This window comes from Drosophila serrata, unplaced genomic scaffold (assembly GCF_035046125.1).
Source record: "Drosophila serrata isolate PLE 108 unplaced genomic scaffold, ASM3504612v1 contig_240, whole genome shotgun sequence".
NCBI lineage: Eukaryota > Metazoa > Arthropoda > Insecta > Diptera > Drosophilidae > Drosophila > Drosophila serrata.
The window spans coordinates 10,894,434-10,910,943 of NW_028257138.1; the positions used below are offsets into that span (position 1 = coordinate 10,894,434).

Here is a 16,510-nt window from a genome sequence, read left to right on the forward strand (position 1 = left end):
CTTAGAAAGTTTATATGTACTTAAAGTATAAAGTTGATTATATAAAATTTTTACATTATTAAAGCTAATACTTCAAGATATTTGTAACAAAAACCTTAGATAAAAATGTCTATTTTCCTAGGAAAAAATTACGACAAGATAAAACCTTTTTATACCAAAAATATTCCCTTAAATCCCTTCCATCTCTTACTTTAACTCATTTGGAATTTTTAATTAAATTTCATAAATTTGAGAAAGGAAAAAAACACCGACAATTTCCATGGGAATTCCATTTCACATTCAATCAATTATTCATTAAAATGCACTTTGTACTCTGATTTTATGGGCATTTCCTATTTACACTTATCGTTTTGTTTTCGGTTTTCATTTTGCATTTCGCTGCTACAGTGGCTGTGAGCTTATTTGCCAGCTTTCCATGCTTTTCTGCACAAGTGAGCAATTATTTGTGCAACATAATTAAAATTTTATTAATTCATAAACAAATGCGCAGAGAGCGTACACAAATGGGCGAAGAAGGAGAAGAAGAAGGACTCTCGCCTGCAGTTGCCTTTCAGCACTTCATCAACGCCAAATGTTGCTGCTGCTGTTGTTGCTGCTGTTGTTGCTGCTGCTGTTGTTGTTGTTGCTGTTGCTGCTGCATCATTCATAAAAAATTCCATAAATGCAGACACAACACCAACATCAGCACGTAGTAGAGTAGCTGCCTCTCTTTTCCACCTGTTCAAGTGCACTGAGCGAAACAAAATTTATTCTGTAAATTATTAAAAAGAGTAATTTAAAGTGTAGAAGCTTAATGCTTTTATAAAATCTTAAAATCTGTAAATTTAAAACGATCTTAACATGATATATTATAATAAGACTTTAAGGGGTTTTTTATAGAAATTAATTTCAAATAATAGTAGGTAGAAAATTGATAAATAAAAATGTAAAAACATAATATTGCTTTTATTTTGTTTATTATATATTATATTTTTTTATTTGTAGATTATATCGAAATTTCTCTAAAGGTCTTTTTTTTTCTACATGTTATACCAATTATTTAAGTACAATACCTCATTGCATATATGTATTTTCCATACGCTGGTGTTTATAATTCCCAAGTGCTTGTTCATACCATAAATTGACAGCTTTTAAAGAAGAAAATAAGCTTTGAAAGGCTTTCTAATTATTTCTTGGTCAATAAACTATTTTTTAAAATTAATTTATTAAGATAAAAATGCAGAACTATTAATTACTGTGTTTACAAAACTAATCTAATATTTTTTTATTTCTCACAAAATCTAATATTACTTATTTATCACAAAATCAGATAAAACTAATTTTGAATAGGTGTTTTTAATATTTTGTCATAAAAGTTCATATATTTATTATACTGTAGTAAAATATCTCCAGTATTTTTTGTAGATTTTAATCCGTTTTTCTTAGTGCAACATTCTCACACTTTGAACCCTCCCCTTTGCCCCACGGCTCACCTTTTCCAGCAGCGCCTCGTCACCTTGTCAATTTTACATTTGGAGCACGTGTCGCTGCTCGTGTTCAGATGCTGCTTCTACCTTTACCTGGTGGCACTGGGAATTTCTTCCTTAACTCTAATTAAAGAGCACTTCACACAGACTTCTTCTTGAGCAAAATGAGTAACTGCAATAAAGAAAGTTTTAACCCTTTTGTGAGAGTCAAGTTTGTTCTTAGTTTGTTTTTATTTTTTAAGAAAAGATCTAATTAAAATTTTTAGTTTTTTAAATATTTTGTACATTTAATAGATATTTATTTAAAGGTCGAAATAAATATCTTTATGATTGGTATCTTTATATGAGCTTCAGTGTCATATGACTGGTTAATTTTGATTAAAAACCTTTAAAAAGAAACAAAAAGAAATGCACAATAAAAAAGAGTCGTTTTTTCTATCTTTCTCTGTTGCAACACCTGCCGAATTGTGGACATCAGCATAAAATAGAACTCAAATAAAACAAAACAACCAAAATGTATATAAATGTGTTGAATATAAAAGCTCATAGCTTACACAAATAGGGAGCCAAAGAAATGCATATACTGTACAATATAAAACAAATAGAACGGGCAAAATATTATCACAATAAAACATTCAAAAACAAGTGCAAAAAAACCAAACAAAATCGAAACAAAGCCATGTGTACTGAAACTTAGACAAATATGAATTTAAGCAAATATAAAAAGAATAAATATTTGGCAAATGCCAAATGGAAACTTTTGTTGGCGAAACATTTTTAAAACGTGTGTCGGTAACAATAGTAAAAAATATATATGTTCAAAAATATAACATATTAATAAATGTAATTTGTTAATTAACAAGAATTACATATAAAAATTTCCCTGAGGCTTTAAATGATTAACCTTTTTGTAGAGTTACTATTTATTTTGATTATATTTTTGAGCTGCAATTTTCAAATTGAAGTAAATAATTACACCCTCCTCTTCCTTCCACATACTATAAATAAATACATAACTAATATATATATATATATAAAAAATACTGTTCAATGTTTTCCGCAAACAAATCCAAGGCAAGGGCCCTGGCAAACAAAACAATCGACAACAGAAAATAGAAATACAAGAAACCTCACAGAAAAAAAAATACAATCAAATTCGCATGAAGTTTTTGGCCAAACACCTTCGTTTTATTTTTTTGGGTTCCCAACTTTGGTAGTAGTTTTTTTTTTTTGCTTTTTGTGGCGTGGCTAAAAAAACCTAGGAAACTTTTGCGGGGGGAAGACACACAAACACACACTGAAATTTATGGCGTCACGTTGGCAACTACTGGTTTTAATTTTTATTTTTAGAGCCACCTTTTGCCGCGCTCTAACAATTCACGGCTTCGTCGCGGACTTTTTATAATTGGTTTTTTTGAAATTCACTTCTTTTTAGTTGCTGCTCCTACCTATAAATTAATAATAGTGGTTGAATCAGCTCAGGTAAAAGTTAAAATGCGAAATAAATCCAAATTCACAGATGATCAACTCAGGTGGTCGGCAAGTGTCACCAGTTTTCCTCAATTCATCATTGTTTCTGTCATTTTTCTTCGGCTTTTTTTCCTTCTCTTCGTTTCTAATTGTTTGCAACATTAACGAAAAGCAAACATGGACAAAAAATACAAAAAAAAAAAAAGAAAATGGCAAGTATCAAGTTTTTAAACAGTCAGCAATTAAAGTACCTCTTTGGCAATGGTTTCTGCTGTTGGCCAGGCCATTATGTGCATAAAATTATCAACAACATTAGGTGGTAGGGGGGGGGGAGACCAACCACAACTAAACAACAAAACACTAAATGTACAATTGTCATGCATAATTACGGCTCGGAAAAGTCCAAGGAAAATCTCAAGTGTTGACAAAGAGTTAACGGCACAAAAGTGTTCAAGGGTTTCCAAGGCAGGTTCAGGGGGCGAATCTTAAATTGGCTTGCCAACTTCTAAGCTTAATTTTATATAGTCAAGATGGTAGAACGTTGGATATAGGAAATGGTTAACAAAAAAAAAAAAAAAATAAAAAATAATACAAAATGGAAAAGAAACAGAACTCCAAATGATGTCATTGGCAAGGGCTGTTAACTTCATTTTCCTTTGAAGTGTTTTTTGGTTTTTTCTGCTTTAGATTTTACACAAATTTCATAGATTATAACAATATTAATGTTGAGATGTTAAATGGAGTAACGAAACCTTGAAAAATTATAATAAATTTTAAATAAATATCAAATATTTGTAATAAATTTTTTTGAAATCTTCTAACTTTATTTATTTCTTCTTTATTTCAGGTCCTATTTGTTAATGACATAATAGAGTTTGGGTGAGTTAAAACAATAAATATGTTATCCAGAAATAAAGTGTAATATTATATAAAAATATTAATATTATATATTTTTTAGCATAGTAAAAATAAACCAAAACATTTTTTGTACAACTTAAACTTATTTCTTCAGAAATTGTGGGACTACATTTCTATGACTTGTTTTATAAATTACTTAAACGAAGAAGTCCCTAAAATAACAATTTAAAAATATTCATTTCTATGGAAATTATTCGTTATTTATACATACATACATTCATTCAGTATTATCAATATATGTAGAGATATGAATATTTAACATTTTTAAGAAATTTAATTTCATTGATACAAAATATCTTAAATATTTTATTTTTAGCAATTATATAGTTTTTCAAATGAAGTCATCGATAATTTATCGATGCGAGTCATCGATTTAAGTCCATCATCCATTTAAATTATCTACATTTTCGATATATTACCTCAGATATAAAATCAGAGTAATCCTTTTCGATTATTTTATAATGATAAACAAAATAATTAATGATTTCTTGTAGTTTTTGTGATTGCACATTTAATTTATTTGTTTACTTATCTTTAAATCTTCTTTTAGCTTTGTTAAATAATATTTAAAAAAATATCTAATTCAAAGTTGTCATATTTATCGCTCTAAGCTCACAACATCCGTGCAAACTGCTAAATAGTTGCATAAATAGATAACAATCTCAACTTTAATTTATGCATCTTGTGATTATGCTTGCGATTAAGAAAACAACAAAAGAGAGAGAAATGAGGCGGATCAAGACTTTAGTCGTATTTAGACAAGTTTAGGCAATAAAATGCATTCTTTTTTTATATGGAATATAAGTTGAGCGCAAAAAAAATATTCAAAACAAAGTCGGCACAAAAAAAGTAGCTAAATAGCCGCTGCGTATACATACATATATACGCATCTATATCTATGTATCTCGGTAGGTAGCGTTGTAGGAACCGCTCTCTAGCTATCTCAATAGCTAGAGCTGCTATTGAAATTGAAGGCGACATCGTCGTCGCTGAGCTTTTCCAACTTTTTCTGTTTTTATTTTTGTTTGTTTTTTGTGAGCTTAATTCGGTTTTTTTTTGCGCTACAAAGCTACAACGGAGGGAACTCTCTGCTCCACTCTTCCCCCGCTCACTCCCCCCTGCCCCACTGTTCGCTCAGCTCTTTCTACGCTCATCGCTTTGGCGCTCTTCATTTGCGGCGAGGCCCCAAAAGAAAAGAAAAAAGAAACACAACATGTGTTTCGTCATCAAAACTCTGTGTTTTGTTGCATTTTCTTTTGCATTTTCCCGTTGTCTTTTAAGAAATTTAGAAATGAGGAAAAGGCAGTTTATAGTAAAGAAATTTTATAGAATTTTAACATAAAGAAAATATATTTTATTATATTTAAAAACCGTTTATGAAAAATGATTCTTACTCTAACAAATTTGTTGTAATTCCAAAATATAAATATTTCGATTATTTCAAAAAATGTTTAGCCGTTATCGTAGTTTTTTTATTGCTTCTTTTTTTTAATATGTTAGTTTTTTCATATAATTGTTTTTTTTTTTATATATATTTTTGTAGTTTTAAATGCTCAAACAAGCTGAAAATTTTAAACGTAAAAAAAGGTAAAACACGCTTTTCCCAAGTTTTAAATAAAAATATTTAAATATTCTCAGAAACGAATTTCAGAATATTTAAAAGTTAGGATCGTTTTTGTTTTGGTTTTCAAAGAACAGTCGCCATTAAATATTTGCAAAGACAGTGCTAAGAGCAATTTACTTTGCTCTTTGTGTTTGCTCTTGCTTTTGATTTTGCTTTTGTTTTGCGTGCGGTGGAGCTTAAACGAAAATGCCGGCACTTGGTGAGGTGAGCAAAAAGAGCAGCAACATACCAAAGAGAGGCCAGCGGACCCATCCCCAGTGATGTCATATTTATCTGAAAAATAGCCAGGAAAGAAGCTAAGAAAAAAGCTACTGCTTACAAATAATTTATTATACCTAACCTAACCTTAGAATAATTCAGACATCTTTTTAAATTGAAAAAAGAAAATAAAAGAAGCAAATAAGTCTTTAAAACACTTAATCAATTTCGAGTTTTTATTATTAGCAAATTGACTTCTTGAAAAATCTTGGCTAGAAAATAACAAACTTTACAACCTTAAAAAACAAAAAAAAATTCAACCAAACAGAAAATGTAGTAATATTTAAATTTATGACAGCTGCTTAAATTTGCCTTAATTAAATATATATGTAATTACCAGTACCTGGTATTTTCTAACCTTACCCGCAATAACACTCCTAGAAAAACCCCAATCTGACGGAAAGGAAACGGAAATGCCATCACTCCCCGTCTCCCATCTTGACACTTGACACAGCGGGCCAAGAGCGAGTGCTAAGAGAGAGAGAGAGAGGGAGCGCAAGAGAGCGAGCGGGCCAGCGCGAAGCACGTCACACAGCTGGTGGATATCCGTATCTGTGAGATGCGTATCCGTCAGTTCGAGTTTGAATTTCGTTTGGTGAGGTTGCCTCTGAGCGGTGCAGCTACAATCGCTATATATCCCACTGTGTCGACGTGTCTCCCTCTCTCACTCTCTGTCTCTCTTTGCCATCTCTCTCGCTGGCTCCCCCCGTTCGCCGCGCGTGTCTTGTTCGACTTTATTTACCTTTTCGGCAGGAATTAAAACCCACTAAAATCAACTGAAAGTCACAAAAGTGTCGAAAAATAGAAACGAAGGAATAAAAGAATTAAAGGAAAAAGTTGGCGCAGCCCAAAAGAAAATGCAAAAGAAAAAATAATACGAAAGAAAGAAAAAGCAAAGCAAAGTGCGCGTGTGTGTTTATGTGTGCGTGCGGGCGTGATTGTGTGTGGCATGAGTGCGTGTTGTTTTTCCTTCGCCAAAACAAAAGTATCTTTCCGATATGCACAACAATTAACGCAGAAAACGAAAGAAACTAAAACCGAATAATTGGTAGCTTGTAGGGTTTATTAACAATTTCGGAAGATTAAAGGAAATTTTTCTTCGTTTCGTTGCGGAATTTTTTTGTGTGGCTGTTCCATGGCCCCAAACGTTCCGGCTGGCGCTCTCTTTCCCCAATCTCTCTTATTGCCTTTGCTTCGGCGGCTCTCTTGCCCGCTCTCTCTCTCTCTCGCTCTTTTCCTCTCTCTGTCTTTCGTATCGCTTCGGGTTTCGTAATTCAATTGTCGGCTCGTTTTGCCATTCGGTTCGTTCCGCCAACGTATCTTTATTTATATTTTGTTTCGTTTCCACACCATTCCCTTAATTGCCCACCTTTTTTTTTATATTTTGGAAAATTCAAAATACAAAAAATTTGAAATTCCCTTTGCTAATGCCTTTCTTGATTATTCTCGCCCAAGCAGTTTCTCTAACAAAATACTATATGATTTCACACATAGTATATATATATTTTGTGCAAAATAAAAATACAAATAAAAACCATAAATAAATTCAAGCTAGCCTTGGCAAAATCATTGAAAATAAATATATATTTAAAATAAATACATAAAACAAAACAAAACAAAAAACCATAATCGACATAAATATAAATATATATATTTATATACACAACGGTTTCACTTTGCGAGTTGTATACAAAAAAAAAAGTAAAAGCAAAATAAAATATAAATAAAAAATATAAAACAAAAGCGATTTACAGTTATTCAAAGTGTTTGAAAAACAACAAAAAAAAAAGTGCAAATCAATGTGAAAAATCAAATGATTGAAAATATTAAATAATTATCACTTATAATGCCGCCTAACAAACTAAACAAATATGGATTAACGCATTTATTATAGATTTTAATTATCTATGGGATTATTACTTAAAATCAACGGAGAAAAAAGTTTGATCAGTCAGCTTTTTTGATTAATTAACTGAAAGGTAAATTTAAACATAAAATGGGTTATAAATATAAGTAAAAGATATGTAAAACTATAAAAAATTTAAGAAGATTTTACATCAGGAAGAAATACTTGAAGTCGTCTTTAATATTTTATATTTAGCCAAAAATGAATGAATTAATAATACAAAAAGTAAGGAAGAACAGTTTGTTTTACAAAGTGTTGTTGCTACAAAGTATATACTTTTGAAATATTTTAACAAATTTTAAGCATTAATTCATGAAAATGTATTTGTAAAAAAAATGTTTTGTAAAAACAATAATAAAGCACTTAATTTAGAAGAAACAATAAAGAAAGATCTGACGAATATTAAATACCCAAAAGTGTGCTTACAAATTTACTTACTAAAAACAAAAATTAGTACAATAAAAGATAGAGTAGTTTTTTTTTAGGTTTGATAAAATCCTAGCTTGAATTTGATTTATAATGTGATCTTTTATTCTTTTTTAATATTAACTGTTAATTCAAAGTATTCTTTTAACTATTCTTCTAATATAAAAATTCAAAACATATTTTTTGACTAAATAAAAAAAATATATGTATATTTCATTGTTGAATTCCATCTTTAATGAGTTCTTTTCTCCTGTCTTATAATCGTTGGCATTTCAATGTATTTGTATAAAATATACTTCTAAAAAAAAACATTTTAAAAACTACTTGTTGACTGCATAAAACCTATATTTCTTTGTTTAATAAATTTATATGGAAATTCTCAATACAATCTCTTAACTGATTACCAATAATTTCATAATTTCCAATGTTATTCCCATTGGTGACTCAGTCAGTAGGTTTTTATAGGCCTTCGAATGACCAATTCATTGTCCCTTTGATATAAACCAGCATTTCGTCAAGAGAGTTATCGCTGACCGAGGGAAATAATGATCGTAGAACATATAGTATGCATTATACATATATATATATACATATATATGTATATATGTAGAAGTGCAGGAGGTCGTCGTTGGTTGATTACATAACAAAACGTGAGCAGAGGCAACGCTCTGCCTGCTGCTACTCGGTTCAGTTAGAATTCTTTTGCTAATACGCGAGCAAACACTAACTCCGATGTTTGTCGTTCTCTTGGCGGCAAACAAACACAGACCCAAACCTTCAAACTTGAAAAAAAAACCGAGAAAGAAACCCACTGAGAAAATCGACTGGCAAAAGGTTCGTTCGCTCTTCGCCTATCTATCTATCTATCTACGTATCTCACAGATACTCTTTGGCATATGTGTGCGTTTTTTTTTTTATCAGCACTAAAAGCGTCAAGTTTTGCATATGATATTGAAATATTTATTTTGAGAACATTTTATTTATACTTTCAATGAAATTTTCTCATCTATTTATATTCCCCTACGGCTGCTGCCTCTCTTACACATCGGAGAAGAGCGAAAAAGAGAGCTCTTTGAAGATTTTTGCGACGTATTTTGGTTAGATTTAATTAGTTTATTGTTGCTAGACTTGGTAGAATTTTTGTTGTTTTTTCTTCATTTTTTTTTTCGCTGGTCAGCTATTTTTTTTTCGGACAGGTTAAACCAGTTTTCCGGTTCTACACAAAAATTACAAAACGACAAAATGAATTAAAGCTGCGAGAACACCTCAAACATGCCATATTATTATTATATAGTTTTTTTCGTTTGTTTCGTTCTTTTCTTAGTTTTTGTGTGTGTTTTTTTTTTTTTCAACTTTATCGTCGCCTTGCTCATAATTTAATAAAAGTATGAGGAAGAAACTAACAAAACGCAGCGCTTAGGCTTATCGCCAGCACACTCTACACACACACTCTGAAGAGCAAGAGTCAGCGATTAGATAATGGCATTTTAAACGATGTCTCTACTGTACAGTAGAGTCGCGAAACACACACGAGAAGTGACCATTCCAATAGGGAATGGACTTTGTTTTGAAAAACTCAAAACGGCTGATAAGAAATAGTCATACACACACAAGGCAAGAGATAGATAGACAGAGGGAGAAAGAGAGGGAGAGAGAGCTCTGCGAGAATCGGAGAATTGTTTAGGGAGAATATAAATAAATTTAACAAACAATTTGAATGTGAGCATAGAGGGGAAGCAAATTTTTGACTGAACACACGGCAAGCTAAAGGCAATCTATATGCTTTAGCTTTGTTTTAAATTGAAATTAATGTCCAGAATAACATTTAATGATCCTTAAAAATATCAAATCAAAGAGATTAGTAAAGAGTTTGTGTATAGATATTGTTAAGGTATTAAATATTTGATTTTATGTATATAGAAATCCCTTATTAATTATAGATTTGTTTTGTTTATTTGGATTTAAATCTTTTGTGATCTGAAAACTATTTACAAATCGTATTAATTATATATATTTTTATTTTAAATATATTTGTAGTTATTTGTGTTTACAAAATTATGCAAAAAGAAGTTTAATGTAATGTTTAATGTATTTTAATGTATGTATATATAAATACCTCTTTAATTACAATTTTGTTTTGTTTATTCGGATGTTATTTGAGTTTAAATTATTTGTGGCCTGAAAACTATTTAGAAATGTCGTAAATAGTAACTGTGGGGAATTAAAACATTTGTTCTTAAAATATTTGTAGTTATTTGTGTTTAAAAACATTATTTAACTATATCGAGAATATTATTCATCCGAGTAAATAAAGTTTTTTTAAGCAACCTAAGTTAAATAATTATTTTTGATAAAAATCATGTTTACCAAGCTTAAATAAACTCAATAAAAGAATATACAGCAACTTTTTTATTTAAAAATAATTTAAAAAGCTTTAAATATAAAATTATATTGTTAAATATAAAGCATAAGCAGAACCATAAGAATAAATATATTCAAAAGTGAGTTACATCAGATTCTCCTATTAGAAAATATTTGAAAAAACATAAATGAAATATTTTAATGAAACCCTAACTGAAACATAAAGTATAAACAACATATACCATAAAGTTTAACCATATTTTGTGTACAATTAGCTTATTATTCTAAAACCAACTCACTCAAAAACCTTCTTAAAAATGCAATTGGTAATAAAACTTGTAATTTCTCAACCTCCCATGCTTGTAGCAAGTTTTCCAGTGTAATTTTTTTTCGTGTTTACACGAGTGTATCTATAAAATATAAATATAAATTACAGATACGGGAACGGGCATATATGCCATAAAAAAAAGGAAGAGGCATTCTCAATGCTGATATATTCGCTTGACCTTAGCGTCAATGTCCTCGGGAACCTTGAGCTTTGTCTCCCACTTAATTCTCCTTCATCAGTTTCTCTTTGAGTTTCTCCACATTTGTTTCTCCGTAAGTTTCTCCTCTGTTGTTTCTCCCTTTCTCTCTCTGTGAGGAAAAACTCTCGAGTCGCACGTTTCGCGGCTTACATTCGTTTTTCTCACTCTGCCTCTGTGAAGCGTAAATGAATTTTGTCCTTTGAAGTTTTCCATGTTAATTGGGAAATTAAGCTTGACCAGCTCAGAGTTTCTTTTTGTTTTTTTGGGGATCCATTCACTTCAACTGAAATCGTTGTCTTGGTATATAAGATATTTCTGTTCCCTTTTTTTTGTGTATATGTTGCACATGATTCTTTGCTGAACGTTTATAATTACGTTAACTTCAATTACTGCTTACGTACAATATCATACCAATTTTTTTGGTTGGTTTCCAGGTAAAAACTGGTTTCTGTACGCCTCATTTTGTTTTATTTTTCGTATTTCTTTTAGATTGTTTTTTTTGTTGTTACTTGATGTACTTTACTTACTGCGGCTGCACGAGTTTTGCTATAATTTTAATTTCTTTTTGAAGTTCTGCGCAAAGTGTGTTGAAGGTCTTTTGTTGATTTTTTTTAAATGCTATTTAAATAGTAGTTAAAAAATTGTTTGTTCAGCATCTTTGAAATTCTTGAGAATCAAACTCATTACCGGTGGTTACGGTGGGCTATGTCAAGGAAGATTCCTATCCTGTTTTAAAGGATTTGAGATATTTGAGAAAATAAATGAAGAAATTTATAGGGGTTTTTAGGGATCTCTATTTATATAAGAAGTAGTAAAAATACATATTTTAATCTTAATGAAATGATATATCTATAATTGAAGCAGCAAAATATATGTTTACATCTTTATGAAATGAAATAGGTTTCGTTTTATATCATTTACAACTCCTTTTGTTTTGTTTTTTCTAGTAATCTATACTGAATTTTGTTTCTAAACCTTTAATAATTTTTAATTAATACTTTTTCATATATTTATAGTAGATTTTTCCTAGATTTATGCTTTGATCTTAATCCAGAGACAATCTTTTCCTACTCTAAGCTTAAAAATTCTTATTAATAAAATGTATTTTAAGCTTAAAAAATCTTGTGTTGTATATCTTAAATTGTATTTTTCTATGTTTCCTATGGTAAACACTATTAAAACTATATCTTTATTCATTCCTAAACTTTAATACCTTTTTTTCAATACTTTTTTATATATTTAAATACTTATCTTACATTTATGCTTTTATCTTAAGCCAGAAGTAATTTTTTGTCTTATTTATTTCATCACTGAATTCCTTGAAGTCTTCAGAACATTCCAATCCTGCATAATCACGGCTCAAATAGTTTTTTATAATAACATTTTCTGGGGACATTTGATTCCCCATTTCCTCATATAATATATATCCATATATTTGTTGTTATTTTTTGTCTTTTTGATTCCTCAGCGATTGCGCTTTTTTGTGTGTGTGTGTGTGTGTGTGCTTTATTTTGGTTTTTTGATTTGTTGTTTGTTGTGCTTTGCAAACTGGGGAGCTGCTCCACCTCTCCTCCTTCTCTTCTTTGGGGCGTTTGCCGCATTTGAATTTCATTTTTAGATTCCAATTTATTTTCGACGTAGTTTATGCCAATTTGGTTTTTTGGGTGCGATTTCTTTTAATATTATGTATGCCATATATTGTTGCCCCCGCCTGTGTGTGTCTGTGTTTGTGCTTCTTCAAATGAATTTGATTTGATACTCATTTTTTCTGCTGTTGTATAATAGGTAACACAACAAAAACACAAATAAAAATAAATAAAATTGCAATTTTTTGAGTCGTACTGTACAAACATGATTATGGTCTCAGTGATCCCGTGATTTTTTATCTCTTTTGGTTACTCATTGGACAGAAAAAAACATATTGAAATGTGAATACTAAAAGGATCTATGTGGATTTTTGTGTGTATGTTTGGTTCCTTTTTAAAAAAGCATATTAACTAATTGACGTCTGTGTTTATCTATAAGCAAAAAAACGCTCGACCCACAAATATTTGACGGACTGACATTTCGGACACCAAAAGCCTCAAAATGAAAGCAAATGGAGAATAAACTAAATAAAATAAAAGGGAAACAAATGTTTCAACTCATCGGTGAACCATTCATTGAGGTCTGCACTGTTTGTTGGTTTTTTTTGTTTCTTTCCCAGCAACTATAATTATCTTAATTAAAAATCTTAAGTCAAAGTTTGGGCCAGTCTAAAGTCAGAGTTATTTGGCGGAGCAGCTAGCAGCTAGCGATTAGCTCATCTGGTTTTCTGGTGAATTAAGTAATCGGAGTTGTCTAAATGGTACACAAAGAAAAATAATACCATTTAAAATTTACAACAGTTAGAATTTTGGTATTTTAAAAATAAGCTAAGACGTAGTCGAAAGATTTTTAAGAATGATAGAGAATTTGTTAATTTCTTAGCTTTAATATGATTTCTATAACTCTCTCTTTAAATATCTGCTTAGTAAAAATATTTAAAAAATACTTTATTTATACAAAATATATGTTTCCTTTATAGTAAACATATTTAAAAAATAATATCCACAATAAAAATATTTTTAAAATGCTTTATTTATTAATATACAAAATATATTCTTTGGAATTATAGGTGGCTTGGTTCTATTAATTATTTTAACTAAAAATCAAGTTAAAAAGTAAAAAACTTCATACAGAAAATGCTATTCTTAAAATTCTAAACTCTTCTTAATAAATTACTAAAATGATGTGACCTTAGTTCATGCAGAGTTCCTACTTGGGAATTTTAAGCGGTTATGTTCTGTAAATTAAGACAATTAATGTTTCTATGTATTCTATAGAAATTTATTTCTCTGTTTATACTCATAATATAATATTACACTTTACTTAAAACTACAAAACTATTTTTCTACTCCTAAAACTTTCCAATTTTGCATTTCGTTTTGATTTTCCCATCTATTTCTTTTTTAGTGTTTAGTGAAAAACTCGACCCTTAGTGGATATTTTTTTTTGTAACCCAAGCTTTTCTCAAAAATTGCCCCCCTTCAAGCCCTCTTCCATTACTTGCACATTGCTCTGTCGAAATTTAAATATGCGAAATAAATAATTTTCAGCTGGCCTTTTTTTGGCCGAAATAATGTTGATGTCATAGGTTCGTTGGCTGGGCGTAAAAAATCGTTTGGTAGGCATTCAGTTTGAATCTGTGTGAATGTTTTTTTGAGTATATATTTGTATGTATATAATCGTGTGTGTTTGTAAGCTAATGCAAGCATCCCAAAAAGCAACAAAAAATCTGAAAAACGAGTGGAGGAATGCCCATTATATATGCCAAATATTTGCTTTGTCAAAGTATTTTTTTTCTGGTTTGTTTTATGAGTATTAGTTGATTTTCAGAGTGATTGAATGGGCCGCAAAGGCAGGAAGGAAGACGCTTGACAAGTGGCCGCCAGTGACTGACTATAAACTATATAGTTTTGACTGATTACAATGGAGGAAAATAGTTTGTGACTCATAGATTTACTTCTCCAAAGAGCCGGAATACAAAAAAGGTTGTTCAGTTGTTCAGGAACAAAAAAGATTACTGCGTAATAAACTGCGATAATAGTTAACGTTTTAAAGGTTAAATTTAAGGTATTTTTCGTTAAATAAAAAAATATATATTTTGAATTCATTAAAAATATATTTTCAGTATATATTTAAAAGGAATTTGATAAGGTATCACGTACAGGTAGTTAATTTAGCATGTTTTCGAAATTCTTAAATTTTTCATTGATTTCTTTTATGTTTTGCTTACAATTCCTTATGTATTATTTGCTGTGATGTTTATTTCTTCAGTGTAAAGTCTACACTTATATCTCTTTACTGCACCCGAAAAGATTTTCTATTTTAAATGAATATTTATATATTTTTTCTCCTCTTTCAATATTGATTTATTTATTACGTATACGTAATTATTGGACATAACGTCAAATTATAAATAGTTTGTGTTTATAGCTGTAATTTAAGTTAAGTTTTAGAAACAATATCTAATAACAACCTAATTTTTCCAAATTTAGCCATGTCTTAATTACTTTCTCATCTATAAATATTAATTTATAGTGCGAAATTCCTTAAAACCAAATTACGTATACGTTAATACGTAATTTTTGAAAATAACAAAAATAAATAGTGTTGTGTCCATTTAATATTTGAAATTAAAGCTAATACTCAACAAATTTTGTCAATTATCCGTATCCTAATTAATTATATATTAATTTTTGGGGTTAATTTCATATCACAAACTTCTCAGCAAACCTTTTGTTTTACCATTGGTTTCCGGTTTTAATTGCTTTGATATTGCTTAGATAGGAAACCTTTAACAAACATTTAGCTTTTCACCTATCAGTCTACCTGTTGCTTGGCACCCAAAATTAAATACACAGATACAGATACAAATAAACAGATACAGATACAGATAAAAATACACAAGTAGACAATAAAACCCAAGCAAATTTTAGGTTTTGTTTGACCAAAGATTTTAAGCCCAACTTTTCTCTATTATTACCAAAACCCAAAGAAACTAAAACTCAAACCCAAAATCCAAACTTAAACCCAAACAGAAACCAAAATCCAAACCTAAAACCGAAAAAAAGATGCCAAAATAAAAAACATGAAAACAAGAGCGGCGAATGACCAGTCAAAGTTGGATCGACGACCACCTTTCCGCGTATCTTTGGAATACACGCCGCAGATACACTCAGAAATACTTTTTAGAATCTAGAATAATTATTATGTGTGTGAGTGGGGGGAAAGAGAGAGGTGCAGAGTGTGTGAGAGAGAGAGAGAGAGAGAGCGGGCTCCAAGACTCCAAGACTTTACCTAACGATTCTTCGTTCTCCGGTTCTCAAAGCTTGTAGAGCGTAGACGACTCTCCTATGCCTTAGTGTGTGTGTGTGTGTGTGAAATGTAGGGGAAATATTCTGTGTGTGCCTGTGTGTGACTGTGTGTGTGTGTGTTTATAAAGTTGATTGCACTCGATTTTTAGATAAAGCTTTTTCAAGGTCACCAACGAAAAAAGCAGCAGCACCAACCGAAAAAAACGCGCGCATGCTGAATTCTTCTAACAAAAAATTGAGCCGAAATTCGGACTCTGCAATTGTTCCCTCTCTTTCTGCAGTCACTAAGCCCATCTCTTTCGCTCATTAATAGAGCTTACTTCTTTTCTTAATTGAAAACTATTGCAGCAAGAAAGAGGGTCTTCTTTTTTGCTCTCTTATAAAGGGGCGGCGGCTGACACACGCCCCGAATAACAAAACCCAAATAAATAAATCAAAACAAGATTTATGTCTGCTCTCTGTCCGTCGTGTATTCAAATCTTTGACAGTCGAAAAAAAATATATAAAAAATATAAGAAATAATAAAAGTAATGCAGAGACCAATTTGAGACAATGCGAGAAGGTCTCATCTCCAGGCTCTTTAGAAATTATTAGACTCAGTCTCAGCTTCCTTAACATGTTTTTTTGCACTCTTCACTCTTTCCCTTTCCTTTTTT

General features: G+C 30.4%; 1 protein-coding gene across 6 annotated transcripts in view; it reads left to right on the forward strand.

Annotated features, from left to right (window-relative positions):
- The window catches only part of tai (basic helix-loop-helix family member taiman), a 106,658-nt gene that overhangs the window by 7,149 nt on the left and 82,999 nt on the right, over positions 1-16,510 (forward strand). For 4 of the 6 annotated variants that reach the window (XM_086831438.1, XM_020952164.2, XM_086831437.1 and 1 more), the window contains exon 3: positions 3,784-3,815. The gene's annotated coding sequence lies outside the window, so the exon portion shown is untranslated. Of the gene's footprint in view, positions 1-3,783; positions 3,816-7,194; positions 7,716-16,510 lie in introns of those variants that run through there. The other 2 variants (XM_086831440.1, XM_086831441.1) reach the window with 1 other exon arrangement.